This window comes from Ruditapes philippinarum, unplaced genomic scaffold, assembly GCF_026571515.1.
Source record: "Ruditapes philippinarum isolate M1 unplaced genomic scaffold, ASM2657151v2 ctg18_1_1_1_1, whole genome shotgun sequence".
Lineage (NCBI taxonomy): Eukaryota > Metazoa > Mollusca > Bivalvia > Venerida > Veneridae > Ruditapes > Ruditapes philippinarum.
The window spans coordinates 399,173-419,418 of record NW_026861115.1 but is presented as its reverse complement, the minus strand read 5'-3'; the positions used below and the strand labels follow the sequence as shown (position 1 = coordinate 419,418).

The following is a 20,246-nucleotide window of genomic DNA, read 5'->3' as shown; positions in this document are numbered from 1 at the left end:
AATTTATAATAATAAAAAAAGATTTAGTAGATACTGTACACTTATTCCTATGAGAATTTTGCAACTGCAAATTAGTCGAAAGTTCGTTTCAATTCTTATGCCCGGTTCGAGAAAAAATATTATGATTAGAACATCTTAGAAGAGAAACCCAATCGAACGCTAAAGTATCAAAAAGGCGATCTGTCATATTTGATTTCATATATTAATTGAAAAGACGTTAGAAACATCTAGAAAATATCATTATTGTGTTTTTATATTTATTCTGACTTATATCTTTTCTAACACTTCTTGCCATCTCGCAATCGAACATACCTTTAATTTACCTATAACGGAAGCTCTTCTAAAGTATCAATCGAACAGGCTATAAGTTAGTGTAAAATGACCAATGAAAATTCTGCCTATATTCATTTCTTTACTGTTAATTTTAGCGGAAGTCAGTGTGAAATCAGACGGCCTTCGGCCAAAAAAAGCCTGAAAACGATGAGAAGACATAAACACAATTTTGGATGATCGAATAGAAATACATGTTTAACTGACAAAATTGTCAAATTTCTTTATTTTAATATATCCACAAAGTTATTCGAATTCGATAATAATAAATAAATGTACTTCAGAATAGATCAGTGTTTATCACTATATATATATTATATTATATATTATTAAAGCACTGAGGTCGTGAATGGCAAAAGTCTCTTGCAATTCTCAAAATTAAAGGTTTTAATTAAATTAAATGTGATTTTAAGATATGTCGACCGGAAAATAGTAATTTTAGCATGATGGGTAAGTGCTAAAAACATGATCTGATATTTATAATAAGCGGGACTAACAAATCAATGACCCCAAAACGCCTACGCAAGTCCAATGTTTAAAGTATCATTAGACGACGTTTTTCATCCAAAATTTAATTGAAACAACAGGATGTTAAAGATTAAATTTTATTACCCGTGTATAAAATTCATTCTACAATTGGTACTGTTTATGTTGATTGGCAAGGTGGTATATGTCAAACAGATGAACATGTGACCGGTAGTTTTTACTGCCAATTTACATATCATTCAACCGGGACATTCTGTAGTATGACATAGTAAATAACGTAAAATTATGATAATTTTAAGTCAAATATCTTTTACATGTACGTATTTTATCAGTGTTTGGAATTAATATTGTGTAGTGACAAATAAAGTGACGCGACCTAGGTTTTGAAAATGGGATAAATGTGTGTTATTCGCTACCTATCTCAGAAATTTTCTTAACTTTTCAAAATTTTGTAAATTTACTTAAACATATTTATGTAACTTTTAAATTTTCTGTTTGTCATCACAGTTAAATCTGATAAACGATTAAATCAGGTAAACTAAAAACTAAGTACATACCGGTATTCATCAACATGCATTATCACATGTACTGACCTTTTTTTCAGACCGATTTTTGCGACGGACGCGCCCTCAGGCGCGTTCAGAGCTATGTCATCTACACATGGGATTTCGTTGGCTACACTCGCGCAATGTGTCCTCAGCCGAATAACAGCCCACGAAATAGTACATGAATTTGATCCTATGAAACTCCCATACTTCGTCGGAATATCTTAAAAACTTCCATATTTAGCCTTTTCAATTTCAAATTAAGTTATCCAAGTTAAAATATAAACGTATTTGATTGATAAAAACGTTGTAGCCCCGTAGTATTATTGCGCAATTATGCAAATAACTGCTGAAACGATTTACCGCTGTCGAAAAAGTAGGACAGCAAATTATGCTATAATTAAGGAGTAGACTCAATAATTCATAGAAATTATAAGCAGGAAATAAATATTTCCCCATTAAACAAAACATTTTTATTAACAGATAAAAAGTTTTTGGTGACTTTAGAATAACTCGCGCATTAATAAAAGAAGAACTATTTTCGTGACTCATACCGCGGGTTTAGCTGAATATTCAGCAGTTATTAATAAATTAGACTACAGTACAATGGTTAGTATTATAAATATCTATTTTTGAAAATGCATGTAACAAGGGAGTTTTTCAATACTTTACCATCATATAGTATTTCATGGTAATCTTTATTGAAGGAAGTTATAATATCAGTTCTACTTCCGATTCTTGTGTTTTGTTTACATAGTTTTCTAGGTCACGATAGCCAGAAGATAACACTATTCTTAAAATAGATTCTGCTTTCGGACGAGTACCCATTATACATGTAATAAACCAGCGGATACTTTGTTTACATGCAATACTTTATGAAATTCTATACAATTGTAAGAAGCAAACAAGTTGAAAATGGAATTTAGTGTGAAATTGAAAGGGACAGCTAAACGCTGTAGTGCTTAAAAAAATAAACCATTAATTGCTGATGATTTTAACCAAAAATATTTTTAATGAGACATAACCAAGAGAAATAAAAATACAAATGACTTATATTTTATTGTCTACATGCCCACTATGATATAACACGCAGCAATTCTAATTAACATTCTCACATGTATTATGTATTATGATTAAAGTTTATTTGCATGGTTTTATTTTAGACAGTTTTTTTCTATTTACATATCATTTCTTGGAATAAATCGATAAGGACACTTATTTACAAGTTTGACCAGAGTTTTTAGGCATAAATTTCATTCTGTTTTTAAAAATTTGGACCTTTTCTGCTTGAAAGTAGAAAATCTGAATTATATCAGAATGGGACACATAAAATATATTGCTCTACAAATCTCGAACTTGTATAGAACAATTTTTCTGTTATATCTTTTGTGTTGTTTTTTTTTTTCTAAAAAAAGCCATAATGTCTCTCCGGTTGCATGTCCGTCGCATTCAGTGCTGCAGCACTTTGATTTTTACTTCGATTCCATATGTTATATGTTTATAGTTTATCTTTAGTTTTTTAAAAGAACTTTTTCATATAAATAAGGATATTTAAGTAGACATCTTTTGAAATAATCTGATCTGAAACTATTTCAATTATTCAGAGAATTGTTTTAGCCAGAGGTTTGTATTTGTTTGCCCTTTTTTCCAATCACTTTATTTTTACACACAGTTCAAATTCGTAATATACAAGAACGCCAAGATTCTGAATACGTGTTTTTCTAGAAAAGTACTGAACTTTGATTTACCTTTTAACATGGGTATAAATACATCGCGTTCGATATAAGAAAAAAAGACAAGAATTAATAGTGAGTTATTCTTGGAACGTTAGTCGTGTGAAAGACTTAACGAGCGGCTGTGGGCAAAGTAAACATCAATCACAGTATCTGTAATTTAATACAAAATACTAATGTCTGTATTTGTTTCACGTTACCTTCGTGCTTTAAACAAGCACGATATGCTGTGAATTATTTTTAGGTTGATAATTATCGATAAATGGACATCTACAAATTATGCTGTCAATCATTGTAGTTCTAGCACGTGTTTTAAACATATTAATTTAGCATTCTGAAATTAACACACTATGATTGTTGGTGAGACGCGACCAATTTATTTGATAGTTTTTAAACGGCCTATTGGCACAAACAATATAAAAATATTATGAGAATACTTCTTTGAAGCTACTCTCCAACACAAAACGGAACTAACAACATCACAAGTAAAATTTGCAGTTTCCACGTGATAGTCATGTTTCACTTGAAATTTTAAATAAATGTTTCACATTGATATAAACACCACTATTATTACAGCCGTTAAAATGTAGCGATTAGGACGTTTGATTCAGGTAGAACTTACAATATAAATGTCTGTTTAAAACCGAGATATAATTCTTTTTTGTCCCTTCTTATTCACATAATTTTCTATGATATATTGTGCAGCAATTTCAGGATAAACAAGAAGTATCATTTAAAAAGATACTCGACCCTAAAACTGATTTACTTGCATATCGTATCTAAGAAAGCATGGAAATAAAATCATAAGGATTATGATATTGAGCCTATTATTTAACTTCACATTTAAATTTTTGAAATCTTAAATTAAAATCATATGCATATGTTGTTACATACGAAGTATTTTAAATCCTTGAAGAGTAAAGAAGTAAATATGAACTAAAATCTACAAACAAAACAATTTATTTCGTACTCATTTTTTTCGTTGCGGTCCATTTTTACCGTCATTTTATTCTTTATTCTTATTATAACGAATGTCGTTTTAGCTAAATGAAAACATTTAAGTAACTGAAGCTTACACAAAGCGAAATTTTGATAGAAAATTTATAATGACAACGTTTGTTGATACGAAATACCTGAATCAATAAATTTGCGACACCTTTGGAAATAACGAAAAGGGCCGAAAAGTTGCGATTGGTAACAGGATCATGGACGTAGTGTTACTGTAATAGGAGGTTTGGTTAATGTTTGACAAAATTTATGTAGAAGGGTCATATTTTCGCATGACAGTATTTTGAAACTTGTCAGCCCTTTCCGGTGTTTCATCTCTATAGGTTTTGATAACCTCTTTGTGGTCTCTTATTTCTAGTTTCTTTGTGATCTTGGGAACTGTTCGTTCAGGTTTTTGAAAGATTTAACATGGTTGATGTAGAGAGCATTCTGTTTAATTGAACTTGTATATTATAACCTTTGTAACTATTTATTCATGGAATGCATTAATTTCTCATTTAATAACACCGTAGATATCTTATTTCATTAATTATTGCCATTTAAAAGATATACTGAATAATTTACTGTACTGTAAATTATCTCTTTTTTTGCTATAATGAACATTTCTCTTGGTGACAAAATACAAGAGCGAAATCATTACAGGTCATCATAAGGTGTTTTTTTTAACTATTTCACTCACGATTTCACACATATTTCTCTCCCACTTCCCTGATTTGTTGTTCAAGTAATCCGTGCGCTATATATGTTAGAGAATAACAGAAAATGTGATAAATATTAAATATGTGTTTGCTTGAAATAGAGAGAGATATTGCTGACAATTAATGCTTCTTGTTAAAACGGTAGTTAATGTTTATTTTCTGAGTACATCACACGATGGCCTTTAGTTCCAATTCCAGAAACTACTAGACAAGCCATCAACTTAAATAAAAAATAAAAACGATCGTAGTGTCTGTGGTCTGAATTCAAGAATTCAAGCGCCAAACGAAGCAACATAACAGCTCGATATACAAATGCCATTATGTCAAAGTTCGTCGTCACCTGTATGTTGCGAAAACAACAAAATAACAGTAACAACCATGTTACCAGTAACCTCGTTGTCAGTCTAGTGGGAAATCATTACGTTTTGCCATAATTTCGTAAACATATATAAAAAAAACCGTTAAAGATGGTTGATTTAACCAAAAGGAAATATCAAGTAGATAGGATGGAAACAATTTTGAAATAGAAACATCTGGTTTTTGTTGATGGTTTTTTTTTTGTTTTTTTTTGTTGTTGTTATAACTGTTGATTCTTTACAGGCAGGGCAGCCTAGAAGGGCATGTGACGTACATTTGTGATGTGCTACCAGCTATAACCAATTTCTCTGCAAGGGACCTTATCTCACATGATTTGAAAACTTGACGCGGATTATAATGGCCGCGAAGAATTTCTCGCGGCTTTAAAATTGATAGATCCCTACTCTGATCTTTTATTTGAATAACAACAGATTAAACCACAAACATTGACATGTACTCTTTTGCTTATAAATAAGTTGTGGTGAAATTGTAATTGCATCCACTAATCTGATAATAAGAATTAGATAGGTCAGGGATCTATGCATTGACGCTGCCGGTTACAATAGTCTCTAAACTGAAACGAGTGCCCTTGCTGGTCGATAAATAAACTTTTTTTTTATTTGGTCTGAAGAAGTTTCGCAAATCGTCTGGAAAAATGTAACGATCGCACAATTTTTCAACATGTGTGATTTTTCTACATTTTACGCGATGTACACTTTTGTTTAATAAATGATTATTTAGCTAAAATATAATGTAAAATAATTTAACTTAAATATAAAGAAACGTGTTGGTAGATTATATGTATAAATCAGATGTGAAATTATGAATTAATAAAAAGTACAGCTTCAAAAACTTTTTAATGAGCTATGCTGGGGGTATGGAAGCGTACTAGTGCCAAACCTGAAATGTTTTTATGTCATAATTAGTAGATAGTAAGTGCTAATTAGTAGAAAGTAAGTGCTAATTAGTAGAAAGTAAGTGCTAATTAGTAGATAGTAAGTGCTAATTAGTAGATGCTAAGTCATAATTAGTAGACAGTAAATACTAATTAGGAGATAGTAAGTGCTAATTAGTATATACTAAGTCATAATTAGTATATAGTAAGTACTAATTAGTAGATACTAAGTCATAATTAGTAGATAGTAAGTGCTAATTATTAGATAGTAAGTGCTAATTAGTAGATACTAAGTCATAATTAGTAGATAGTAAGTACTAATTAATAGATACTATGTCATAATTAGTATATAGTAAGTACTAATTAGTAGATAATAAGTCATAATTAGTAGATAGTAAGAAATAATTAGAACATAATAAGTCATAATTAGTAGATAGTAAGTACTAATTAATAGATACTATGTCATAATTAGTATATAGTAAGTACTAATTAGTAGATAATAAGTCATAATTAGTAGATAGTAAGTACTAATTAGAACATAATAAGTCATAATTAGTAGATAGTAAGTACTAATTAGTACATACTAAGTTATAATATTGTAATCGCTGCTTGCATCAGCCATGTTAACAGAATGCAAGCAGCGATTACAATATTATAACTTAGTATGTACTAATTAGTACTTATTATCTACTAATTATGACTTATTATGTTCTAATTAGTACTTACTATCTACTAATTATGACTTATTATCTACTAATTAGTACTTACTATATACTAATTATGACATAGTATCTATTAATTAGTACTTACTATCTACTAATTATGACTTATTATGTTCTAATTAGTACTTACTATCTACTAATTATGACTTATTATCTACTAATTAGTACTTACTATATACTAATTATGACATAGTATCTATTAATTAGTACTTACTATCTACTAATTATGACTTAGTATCTACTAATTAGCACTTACTATCTAATAATTAGCACTTACTATCTACTAATTATGACTTAGTATCTACTAATTAGTACTTACTATATACTAATTATGACTTAGTATATACTAATTAGCACTTACTATCTCCTAATTAGTATTTACTGTCTACTAATTATGACTTAGCATCTACTAATTAGCACTTACTATCTACTAATTAGCACTTACTTTCTACTAATTAGCACTTTCTTTTTCACTAATTAGCACTTACTATCTACTAATTATGACATAAAAACATTTCAGGTTTGGCACTAGGACGCTTCCATATGGGGGCGTGTTATGATGGTTATTGAATATAACAGAGACAAGCGTTTAGCGGAATAATATAATAAACTTGTGCTCCAATTGTAGGCAACATCTTACGATTGTCGTACAAAATTAAATGGATTATGAGGACGCACGACTCTAGTCCGAGTTTTATTTGAACAACCCTCGTTACATGGTTTTAAATTAATCAGAAAGTTCAATGAAATTGATGTTAACGTGTGATGTTTTTAAAAGGTTGTAGTTTGGTTTTAACTTTCTGACTTGTCATAATTTAAAATGCATGTCAGACTAACGTAATCATATATCCAGTCACAATTACACCGGATAAATTGAGGGGCATTCTCATTTCCTTGAATACTCATTTTATGAAATATTTCTTAAATTTTCATTTCTGTTTCACATGCACTTCGTTCAAAAATAAATTGAAAATCCATAAGCATATCTGCAGAAAAATAAATCATTGTCAATACAAGTACCATCATGGGAAATTTAAATGTATTGAAACCAACATGACTTACTTTATTTGAAGAAATACACACAACACGTCCTTCTCATCGGTATTCAAAGTCAGGCGCCGTGAATCCTGCTTAAAAGTAATGTGTCAAAATTCTTTTAAAATACCAGATGTTTGAAAAATGATTACGACTATTGCAATTGCCCATATTGACAATCAACTAGACATGGATCTAAACTATGGTTGATTCTACTACAAGAATTACATCTTATTGCATGTGAATATCAGACTACACAAAACTGACTTGACAACAATTTGATCATCACAATGTTGAGTTGTTTTTACTGTTCACTCTTTGAATATAACAGTCGAAATTTACTATAAAGCACATATGTAATTAATTTGAAATGTGATAAAGAATAATGATTAAAAAGGATTACAAAGTCCTTTGTTGTTGCTGTTGTTATTGATTATGAGAAAGGCTTTTTTTAGAGATTTTTAGTTATGTAGACCTTATAGGTTATATATATAGGTAGCATAACCGTGATATTTTGCTAACTGACCTTGCTAAAGTTTATATAACCACCTTAGCATGAGACAAATTGGTTTGCACATCACGAAGTGACATACTCCTTCCGCATTGGGGTCATGCAAACTTCAACATAATATCAAAAAACTTTGAAGTAGAAGTCCAAATTCAACGGTATATTTCCGCATTAAATAACAAACATTTTAATGCATTTTTTTTCTCTTTTATTCGTTGATCAATACTTTTTGAACGATAGGCTTAGTGTTCCGTTAAGCTATAACGGTAAAAGTTAAATTAGAAGTAAATATCTCGCATTTAATGTTCCGAATCACAACTGTAAAAATTAATTTAATTTTTTAAGGTTTACACCGAAATGTTTTGATTGGGTATGTACTTACTAATTTTAGTCTTCATTTGCATAATGAAATTCGTATGCGAAGTGTTATATAGAAGAAGAAGAAGAAGAAGAAGAAGAAGAAGAAAAAAGTTTATTTTCCAACTTGTACAAATAGTGTACCTCGTTGTTTCAAGTACATAAAATGATATTAAAAAATTAAGAATGTCACAGTGATTAGGAGCTAATATGTAAAATATGTCAGCTAAATCAACATAGAAAATAACAAATGTGTGACAAATGTATAGAATTCAGAATGCATACACTGTACAATCATTTTAAACAACTATTATTGTACTTTAACAAATATTTGAATTTATCAAGAGCTTTAATCATCACTCCTAACAAAGATTCAAAGTAAATTTAACTTTATTACTTAAATTAACTGAAAATACTAAATAGATTAATTCTTATAGTTCGTAATATTACTATCAATTAACCTGTACTATTTAAGACACGTGCTTGTAGACAAACAAACACACTTACACTTCATTATTAACATTTTAACATTACTCTTGAGGTCAGACTTAACAGGCTATTACAACTTCATTATTATTTCTTATAGCAATATATTAATAAATCCGATACGAGTTCGACCAGCAAGGTAAATATATTTAGAAAGGTTTTTTTAAAACGAAGTTATTTTTTTAAGTAGCTGTGCTAGGATAAAATAAGGTTTGATGTACTGTAGACGCAAAGTTTGATAAGCGTTACATTTAAGAATAAAATGGTAATCATCCTCAATGTCGGATGTTCCGCAGATTTGACAGATTGGACAAGTTCGTTGTGTTCTTAAAATACGATTTCTACCATGTCTGCTGGTTTCTATACGTAACGTGTGAGCTGACACACGAATTCTATCAATGATTGACGTAATTTCATCCTTAATGTCCACATATTAATTATTTAAAATGTAGTTATTGTCCAACAACATTGACCTGGCACTTCATTAACTTTCGTAAAGGTCATTTGAATAAACACTGACCAATATCTAACGAATATATCGATATATTTGCTAACTTAACTCGTCAGTGATGTATGGTGTTTTGGTATAGATGTCGGACTACCGATCTGAATGTCTCTGGTTCCATTCCTTACCAACACCATGTTATGATTTTTTTTAAATCAAATTGCAAGAATTAATTTGAAATCGTTTTACTACACCTGGTTTTAGAATACACAATTATATTTTTTATTTAAATACAGTATCTTTCAGCGGTTCTCTTTGTGTTATTATGCAGTCGTACATGTATATCCTTTAGCGCATATAAAGGCAGTTATTAATTAAAAATACTACACAGATATCACGCACGCACACACGTATCGACGCACGCACAGACACACTAATACACAACAAAAGGTTTGCAATAGTTTAAGGAGAATGGCAATTTTAAAATTAGAATAAAAAAGAAAAAAGAAGTCCCTGAAAAAGGATTCAAACCTACCAGTTAACATCTACATTCTTCAAATGAAGCTCCTTTACCAACTACGGAAATGGATTTTTAAAATGTTTTATTACATCTGTAAACAACAAATTTCTGGATGTGAAAATGAAAGTTGAAATCAGCATCCATTGGCTATCACGTGACCGATTTGAAACGTATTATTTCATTGGTTGATTAAAATACGAAGCTGACCTGGGTATCGTCTAATCAAACGGTGTCTTACAACCGGAGCCGATTATGTATCATGGCTTCAAAATAATTAACGGAAGATTAATAAAAATCAAAGTGCTGAAAGCACTGATGGGGGCGCAATATGTTGCATACAAAAATTCGAGATTTGTATAGCAATCTACTTTAGGTGTTCCAATCTGATATCATTCTTCTTTCAAAGTTGAATAAGTGCCCATTTTGTACACAATATAATAGTATCGCCTCCAAACTCTTGTCAAAATTGAAAATCATGTACCAAGAACATACTAACAAACCCAGGCAAAATGCATAATTGATATCATATATATATCATGAATAAACATTTTAAATTATGACATTGGATTTTGTTGGGAAACTATAGTTGTTTAACCAATTTTCATGTAAAGTACTTCCTTATGTGAGTGCATAACACATAAATCAGTGTACTTACTATATTTATTCCAAGAAATGATTATGCAGATAGAAAATAAACAGAAAATTTAACTGTCTTTAAAATATTTCTAAAATAAAACCAGGACTGTAAGAACAAACTTGTTTTTTGTAGAAACCTTTCAAGCACAATAGATAATACATGTGAGAATGTAAATTGGAATGGATACATATAATCAAGTTGGCATTGAAAACAAGAGCCACTATCTAGCCTGGGCCATGCTCAGCTTTTTCTTATATTGGAAGTCAAACACATCAGTAGGAGAATATTGTAATATCTATTAGAGTACTCCTAGAAAACATAATATAAATGTATAAAGTAAATTTCAAATTTGAATAGTAAAGGTCATAGTTGAATGATAATTCATCACCTTAGTGCAAAAACTCAATAACTGCATATAGATAAAGAAGCAGATATTGAGTTCTTGCACTAAGGTGACGAATTGTTCTTTTGTCCAAGAATGAATCAAATCATAGACAAAAACAAAGTTATGACAATGTGATCGAATTTCAATTGTTTAACCTTGGAGGTAATGGTCATTTAAATGTCAAAGTTATATCAGAAAAATTCAACATGTTGGTTTTGTGTTTGTTTGTCCAAGCATGAATCAAATCTGTAAATAATAACAAAGTAATGACAATTCCAGCTAACTCCAGATATTTTATATCAAACAAGCAATTATCATAGTATTGCAAGCAATCCATAAGTCCCCTACCGGTTAGAACCCCAGCAACTTTCTGATGGGCCATTGGCCAGTCAATTTTACCAGTGAATGAATGACATGAATGAACTTAAATCTTTTGAGTTCTAAGTTTGTCTATATCACAGTAATGTGTTAAGTTTCCCTGCCTAGTAAGGAAATTATGTTTATACAACCTTGTCATATTATTACGATGTGGGATTTGAAAGTAAATCCTATAATGAATGAAGAAGTTGGAGTGAAAAATACCAATTTCTCGAAAAAAATCTAAGTTCAAGGGGGACATAATTCTGGAAATAGTCTTGCTAGAGTATTTAACCTTCTCAAAAATGTTGAGTGAGAATAAGAAACATATATATGAAGTTTGAAGTAGATACATTAGGAAATAAAGAAGTTATTTAAAAAAGACAACATTTTTTTTCATAAAAATTCTAAGTTCAAGGGAGGTAATACTGATAATTTTTGTGCTAGAGTTGTAAACCTTGTCACATATGATGTGGTTGATGACCAGAAACTTATATTTAAAGTTTGAAGTAATCACCTTAAGAAATAAAGAACTTATAGTGAAAAAGCTGAAAAATTTAAATCAGAAATCTTGAAATTCAGGCTATTTGTTGCCATAGCAACCAGAATTTTCAACATAGGAAGAAAAAAAAAAGACGTGCATAATCTCCATACTGCCATCTATCCATATATCAAGTTTCATAAAAATATTTTTAGTACTTTTTGCGTTATTGCGGGATCCAGTTTATGTGTTCAATTTGCCATATTTTCAGGCTATTTGTTGCCATAGCAACCAGAATTTTCCACATAGGAAGAAAAAAAAAGACGTGCATAATCTCCATACTGCCATCTATCCATATATCAAGTTTCATAAAAATATTTTCAGTACTTTTTGCGTTATCGCGGGATCCAGTTTATGTGTTCAATGTGCCATATTTTCAGGCTATTTGTTGCCATAGCAACCAGAATTTTCAACATAGGAAGAAAAAAAAAAGACGTGCATAATCTCCATACTGCCATCTATCCATATATCAAGTTTCATTAAAATATTTTCAGTACATTTTGCGTTATCGCGGGATCCAGTTTTGTGGACGGACGGACTGACTGACAGACGGACAGACAGACGGACGGAGGGTAAACCTAAAGTCCCCTCCGGTTAAACCGGTAGGGGACTAATAAAGGTCAAGGTCATATATGAACTTGAAGGGCTTTTGTCACAAAAACATGTCTCCCAAAACTGTGTATGGTTCTGATCACTCTTTTGAATTTTGGCAGTTTTACATGTGATAGATTTTTCTTTTTTTAACTCTGGGGCCATTTTGTGCAGAGAAACAGAACATGCCATTGTCGGATACCCACGATTGATAAACATGTCACATAACATGCAATCAATGATGAATGTTAATGGTTCGGCCGTGGGTATCTGACGATGAGAACATGCCAACAATGTGCACAACTAAGGATGGCACTGTACACTCCTGTTTAGTCCTGTTTGAAATCTAACCAGCAGTTTGAACATTACTTTTGTACTTTTATATAAGTTAAAGATAGAAAACATTATCAATTTTAATCCTATACTTATTATAGGTATTTATTGGATTCATTATTCAAAATTAAATGAAAGAGCATGGAACAAAATATTTTCAAGATCTAGTAAAATCTAAATGTTTTTAAAATCTAGTAGAATCAAAACTTTACAATAAATATACTATAAAGTACATTATAACAATACATGTATTTTGGATAATACACTCTCAGCTGAAATACTTTAAATGGGTATGGTATTATAAATGTTTGTAAATATTGTAAGTTATCTAATCAATAAGTCTATTCTTAATAAAAGAAACTTGCACCTTGATATTTTCTGTACAAACTAGAACTGCCATTGTCATGGCGTGAATACCCCCACATACCAATTTGTCAGAATCACACCAGTAGTCATTTACAGCTCAGACAACCTCCCAGCCAAATCTGAGGGAAGTAAGCCAGTGCATTGCTAAGTTATGTATTCTACATGTTTTAGTGGAAAAGATCAAAGTGAACTTTACCTTTGACCTACTGACCTCAAAACTGAAACTGCCATTGAATGACTTCAATAACACCCCCCCATTTCATGCAGCCTTGCCTGGAGGTGTTTTATGATGAATATATAAGACCATTTGAGCAGACAAGCTAATTGTAATAAAAGCCCCTGTGACCTTGACCTTTGCCCCAGTGACCTCAAAATCAATAGAGGTATTCCACTAATCTTGACTAACCTCCATGCCAAATATGAAGACTACGGGTCAAAGGATTCTTAGGTAATTGGGAGGACAAGCTTTAATTAGCCAAGGCCCCTGTGACCATGACCTTAGACCTGGTGACCTGAAAATAAATAGGGGTCATCTACTAATCATGACTAACCTCCATGCCAAAAATGAAGACTGTGGGTCGAAGGATTCTTAAGTTATTGGGCAGAAAAGCTTTCTTCAGTCAAGACCCTGTGACCTTGACCTTTGACTTGGTGTTCTCAAAATTAAAAGAGGTCATCTACTAATCATGACTTACCTCCATGCCAAATATGAAGACTGTGGGTCAAAGGAATCTTAAGTTATTGGACGGACAAGAAAAAACTGACAAACTCCCGACGGCCGGACAAGCTGATTCCAGTATACCCCCCTTACAACTTTGTTGTGCGGGGGTATAACAGATTTCAAACATTGATAAGTTAGCTCATCTTCTTGGTGATGAACTGGCGCCTCTATATACAAATGTGGTTCTGTTCATACATAGGTTATCTCATGTTCTTTGTGATAAACTCTCACCTTGAAGTTGATAGAGTTCTGTTCATACATATTTCAAAAATAGATAAGTGATCTTATTTTCCTGGTGAAAAACTGTTCGCTCATTAAAGTTCTATACATATTATGATATTTCAAATATTGGAAAGTTATCTCATGTTCTTGGTGAAAGACTGGTGACTAGTTTTCTCCTCAATGTCATTTCTTTTTCTTATTAGATTAAGTCAAGTTACTATATTCATGAGGCTTTCGACATCACATCATCCAACATTGCAAAGGGCAAGCAGTCTCCTGGTATTCCAATTTCTTTTAAGTTTTGAAAAACCCAAATATTTCAATTTCTCTAGTAGTGTTTCCGACATGAAGACACATCTACATGCATCTGTCCTTATCACTCCTGCTATTACTGTTCTATCATACAAACGCCACTGTTTCCTGAAATATTTGTTTAGAAAAAGTTAATTGCAAAATAAAAATGCCATTATTTTTGTTGTTTTGTTCGGGGAGGGGGGGGGAGAGCAATTTAAAGCACAATTTCCAGCTTTACTGGTTGAGGAAGACCTTGGTGCACCTATGTGTATGATTTCAGGCACCTGGGTACCATCAATGTTCCATAAATAAGCTGGATAGCTTTCTCACATGAAATAATCCATAAACCCTTGCAGAGCTCGAACCTACAGCAGTGAAAGGCTTAATAGGTTCAAAGTCAACCAATCCACCACAGACACGTATTTCATCTATTTGCTAAACAGCATTTTTTTCAAAATTATTTAAATTTATAAATGTGAGTGATTCTGATAACCTATAGATAGCTAAGTGTAGATAAGATAATCATATATGTCAGATATGTCGGAGTGCTTACTGTGAATATTCAATATTTTAATGTGAATTCTCCTGAGGTGAAAAGGAAAGACAAGGAACATCGCAATGCGATGCAACCAGGTTTTCAGCAAAATATTTCACAGAAGCTTTGTCATGAAGGGGCATTTGTTTTTAATTGAACTTTTAGGAGGAATTATGGCTTTTTTTATATTCCTCAAACAAAAATGATTGAGAAATTTTATGTTGTCTATTCGCCTTTTTTTCCCAAATGTTTTAGAAAGGTAAACAGTACTTTATTTTTGCTTAATTTTTGCATTTTTGCGTCTCTTGTCATTTTCTTTTGTCAACAATATTGGCGTGTGGTGTTTTGTGCGATATCAAGAAAAGTATGTTCACAATTTTAAAAAAATACTTGAATGATGTCTTGGAAGAAACATGGGAATTTAGTGAGCGCCAGGGCACTTGATGACAAAGCTTCTGTGAAAATTTGGTCAAAATCCATTGAGAAATGTAGGAGAAGTTGCGCACTGTAGAAATTGTTCACTATATATTCTGTATAAGGAAAAAATATACAAATTTTAGGGCCATAATTCGGTCAAATATTATCCAATCACAAAACCCCGACAATATGTGCCAGGCACTTGATAACAAAGCTTCTAAGAAAGTTTGGTCAAAATCCGTTGAGAAATGTAGGAGGAGTTGCGCACAGAAGAAATTGTTCACTATATATTCTAGATAAGGAAAAAAAAACAAAGGGCCATAATTAGGTCAAATATTATCTAATCGCAAAGCCCGACAATATGCGCCAGGGCACTTGATGACAAAGCTTCTGTGAAAGTTTGGTCAAAATCCGTTGAGAAATGTAGGAGGAGTTGCGCACAGAAGAAATTGTTTACGCCCCCGCCCGCCCATCCGCCCGCCCGCCGCCGACATACCTCAATCTAATAACCAGTTTTTTCCTTCGGAAAACCTGGTTAAAAAGCTGAATTCCTAAATACATGTTACATGTCACAATTGTTCTTGCTATTATTTTTGTTCCTAATTTCTAGTATAAGATGATATTTAAATACACTGTAATTCCTTTTTATAAATTTGGATTTTATCCAGTGACAGAAGCTCACTGACTTAAAATAAACTGTCCTGTGTCAGCCTTTAAACAAGTCAAGAAAAAAAGCTATTAGAATATAATAATTAAGAAATATCATATACAACCACTTCTAAATAATCATGTACCGCTTCCTTAAATGCCATGCTACTGAAAGAAACATTTTACCATTTATTCACTGCAAGGTTTGTCAGATTGACAGTCTCACATTTTAGCCTTTATCTCTCTTGATTTCATTCTCATTGACCCTAAAGCATCCTTAAACTCGATATCCTGCCGTTCACATTCACAAATCTGACATGTAGGCCGACCATCTGAAACAGAAAGTTGGAAAGATAAAATATAATTATTATTAGATATACATATAGTATCCCAATAATTATGTTAGTTGATATCAAATCAATAATTTAAGCAGTGTTCGAAATTAGCAGTAGTCCGAGGGCCTGACTACTAAATTTCTCCTCGGGCTACCAACTTTTCACAGTAACAAGCCGACCAGGCTACTGTATTTTCAGAGGCAATATAAACAACTGTTTTGAACAAATGAATCGTGCCAGTGAAATGTCTTTTGGTCTAGTGAATATTCCACTCTGGTAGTCCGACCAGACTAGTCGATTCAAATCCTAATTTCTTACACTGTTTAAGAAACAATTTGTTCAAAATTGTCCAAGCACAAAGATTTTTATAGTATACTATAGTAGTTATAGTGTATATACAGTATGTACTAAATGTCTTTACAATCTACTATACTGTCCTGAAATTTTAAGAAAACAACTATCTTTAAAATCCATTGTCTCAGAAGTTGCAAAACCAAGTAAATGAAATTGTTCTGGGTTTGTATTATTCTGCACAACTTCTCATCACAAAAGCTTCAAGGACATTAATGAGTGAATCAGGTCCTATCCTAAAAGATTGTTGCGTACAAGTTTGAAGACAATCCATTCAAAAATAACAAAGTCATAGCCACTAATAGCAAAAATCAAGAAAATTTAAATATTTTACCTTGAATGTTTATATGGAGGTCAAGTTTAGTCTGGTCTATTTGAAGGGTTGTTGTGGCCAAGTATGAAGACAATACACCAAGATCTGAAAAGTTATGAAAAAGGTTAGTTTGTTGACAGCAACGGGAAAGCCGTCATGACCCTAAAATGCAAACTGAAAGTTCTAGCCTATACACACTGTTGAGGATAGCCGTTCAGCATTTTTCAATAATAAATAAAATCAATGCAATGATAAAATCAGTAACTTGCAAGTCTTCTAACATTTTTACAAAGAATGAACATATATATTTTTTCCTAATAATTCTATGATGACGTTCAGCCTTTTATATTATAACAAGATATCGGAAAGATATATCAGAAATGAATTGGCCCGTGGACTTTAATGTCAATCATAGAGCTCTTATGCAAAATGTAATGGTAAGCAAACATCCAGCATGAAATTTTCAAGTAGCTAAAAGTGAAATAAAATTATTAAAAATACTTTGTCATATAAATTCAACTACTGTTGGAAATTGACCCACATGTTTGATTACAAATGTATTACATCTATATTGTCCATAGAAATAATAAATTAATTTTCAGTCTCTTTCTCTTTGCGCTTTCACACAGATTTAAATTATTCAACTCCATGATTTTCAGAAGGAAAACATATCTTCTGATCATCAAACACTAAAAATTACTATACCAACTGTAAATTGCAGTCTGTGCGAAAGACTGTCGGTCCTCGGACCTCGCCAACTAAAAATCAGTAGGGCCGAGATAAATTTCGATACAGTCAGTTGTCATGTCCAAATAAAATTTCAGCCAGTTTGAAACAATTTTTGGCCTTCTAAAATATGCAAAGCTTCCAAGATCAATCTATTTTTTTAATTTTTGCTTGTATTCACAGACCAAGATAACCAAAATCACCGCAGGATACGACCAGTTTTTGCTAAGTAATGTCAGCCACCATCTTGTCTTTGATAATTTCCTTACCAAAACATATTTTTTCTCCAATCTTCAAAATTAAACCTTTGAAAGATGTATTGTTTTCTTGTGAATTATGCTAATGTTTTATTAATTATGTTTCTGTATATTTTTTTCATAGTATCTTATAGTTGAGTCTGACAATTCATATATGCTAAATATTTTTCTTTATAATTATGGCAATATCCCTCCCCCATCCCTACAAAAAAAACCTTTCAGAGTCCGGGCCGGTAAAAAATCATCAGGGCCGGAAATAAATCTAAGGATTCAAGTCCTTGCGGCAGGAATTTTTTTTTGACTTTCGCATTGACTGAAATTGTATATGATATTCAATAAAATCTTCTTTTAGAAAAACAAGTTTGCATATTATTGTTTTAGGCAACTCATTTTTAAAATGCTGTACAGCTAGCCTCAACAGTGAGTATATGCTAGTCGTATGCGACTCGCATACAGCCAGCACTTTTGTCAAACAATACTGGTTCATACTGCTAGCCACTGCCATGATTAATTATTCCTTCCTCTACCAATTCATAAACTTCCATCAACAAAATTTTTGAATACTATTAGTATAATAATCATATAGATGTTAAAAAATAAAAGTAATGATGACTTAATATGATGTATATAAATTCCACTGCTAAAGACAAGTTGTTTTTATTGATAGTTTATATCAACAAAGGTAATGAGGTCAGTTTCATCAGTGTATGATGACTTTTAAATTTTTGTTTAAAGTAAAAATTGATAGTCATCAAATTGTTCTAAATATTACCATACTGTTATACAGAGTTCCAGATAATTTTTTGACACTGGGGGTAATTACTTACCCCCACTTTCCAGAATGTGGGGGTAAATTTAAATAGATCAAAAATCTATCGAGTAAAATTTTGTGTGAAAAAAATGTCAATTTGATTAGCCCTTGAAGCAACCATGCACTACATGTGTATTAATAAATCCTTGCAATTATCAAGAAAATAGAACAATTGTTTTATCAAGCACCTAAGCAATAAAGACGTAATTTGACTGGTTTACAGAGAAAAATAGTTGAAAGTATCTTGACGGGTATTAATTGGAAATAGATACACAGTCAACTGTTAATGGAAGCGGTCAATCAGCTGTTTCGAAAATGAAAGTACACACCGAAAACGCTTCAAATTTACATTCTTTGCGTAATAAATTTACAGAGTGCGTAAATGAACGCAACAAATTGGTAACGTTGTATGTTTTTAGTTGATTTTAAAGCGTAAAATACGCCGATACTCACATTATCTGGAATCTGTTATATTTAATAATATAATCAGTAATCTTATTATTATTGACCTGTGGTTTTGAATTTTAATACAACTACTTTTTTCATATAAATGTCTATAAATTTACAAATAAAAAATCTATAAAATTATGGACTGACCATAAATATGAAATCCTACATCTGATGAAGGCAAAACTGTGGAAATCAGATCTACATGTATGAAATAAGTATATCTGAACTTAAGTCATATTGTATTTAACAATTATAATTATTACCAGTCCTTTAAAATTTTGGGACCTCTAGGATAGGATTTTATTCATTACAGGGCTGGGGCAGTACCTCCAGTCGCTTGCAAAAATCATGATCACAAAATTGAAAACTATCATTTTTCACCAATTATAACATTTTACCTGTATACCATGACAAGTTTTGGGCCTATTTTGTTTAGCTTAGAAAGCTAATACAGTAAATTGAGTTATAGAGATGTGTTCAAAAAGTAGTCAAAAATGTAATAATAATTTAAGAAAATATCTTTCCATGTTTCTGAATAAGTCCAGATATTAATTATGTGGTTTCAACAATAAAGAGTGATAAAACAAACCAATATGCTAATAAATTGAAAAGTGGACCGAGTTGAAAAAAGGCCGAGCTGACTCGGGGTACGTTTTAGGGCCGAGTTTGTAATGCACTAAAATTTGCAGTCTATCAAGCGAAATATATCAATAGCTTCACCAGATTGTGAAGAAAACTTGATTATACATACGGAATAGATTGCAACCAAAATATCAACGTAATAACTGGGACTTCCTAATTGATAGCAAATCTTCTCAACTTTTCTCGGAT

General features: G+C 31.5%; 1 long non-coding RNA gene across 1 annotated transcript; it reads right to left on the bottom strand.

The window, feature by feature from the left end:
* Positions 1–13,137: 13,137 nt before the first annotated feature.
* Positions 13,138–20,001, bottom strand: LOC132714570 (uncharacterized). Its single transcript, XR_009623578.1, has 3 exons — positions 17,193–20,001; positions 16,359–16,504; positions 13,138–14,698 (listed from the first exon to the last, which is right to left on the bottom strand). It is a non-coding gene; the product is annotated as an uncharacterized LOC132714570 (long non-coding RNA).
* Positions 20,002–20,246: the final 245 nt, after the last annotated feature.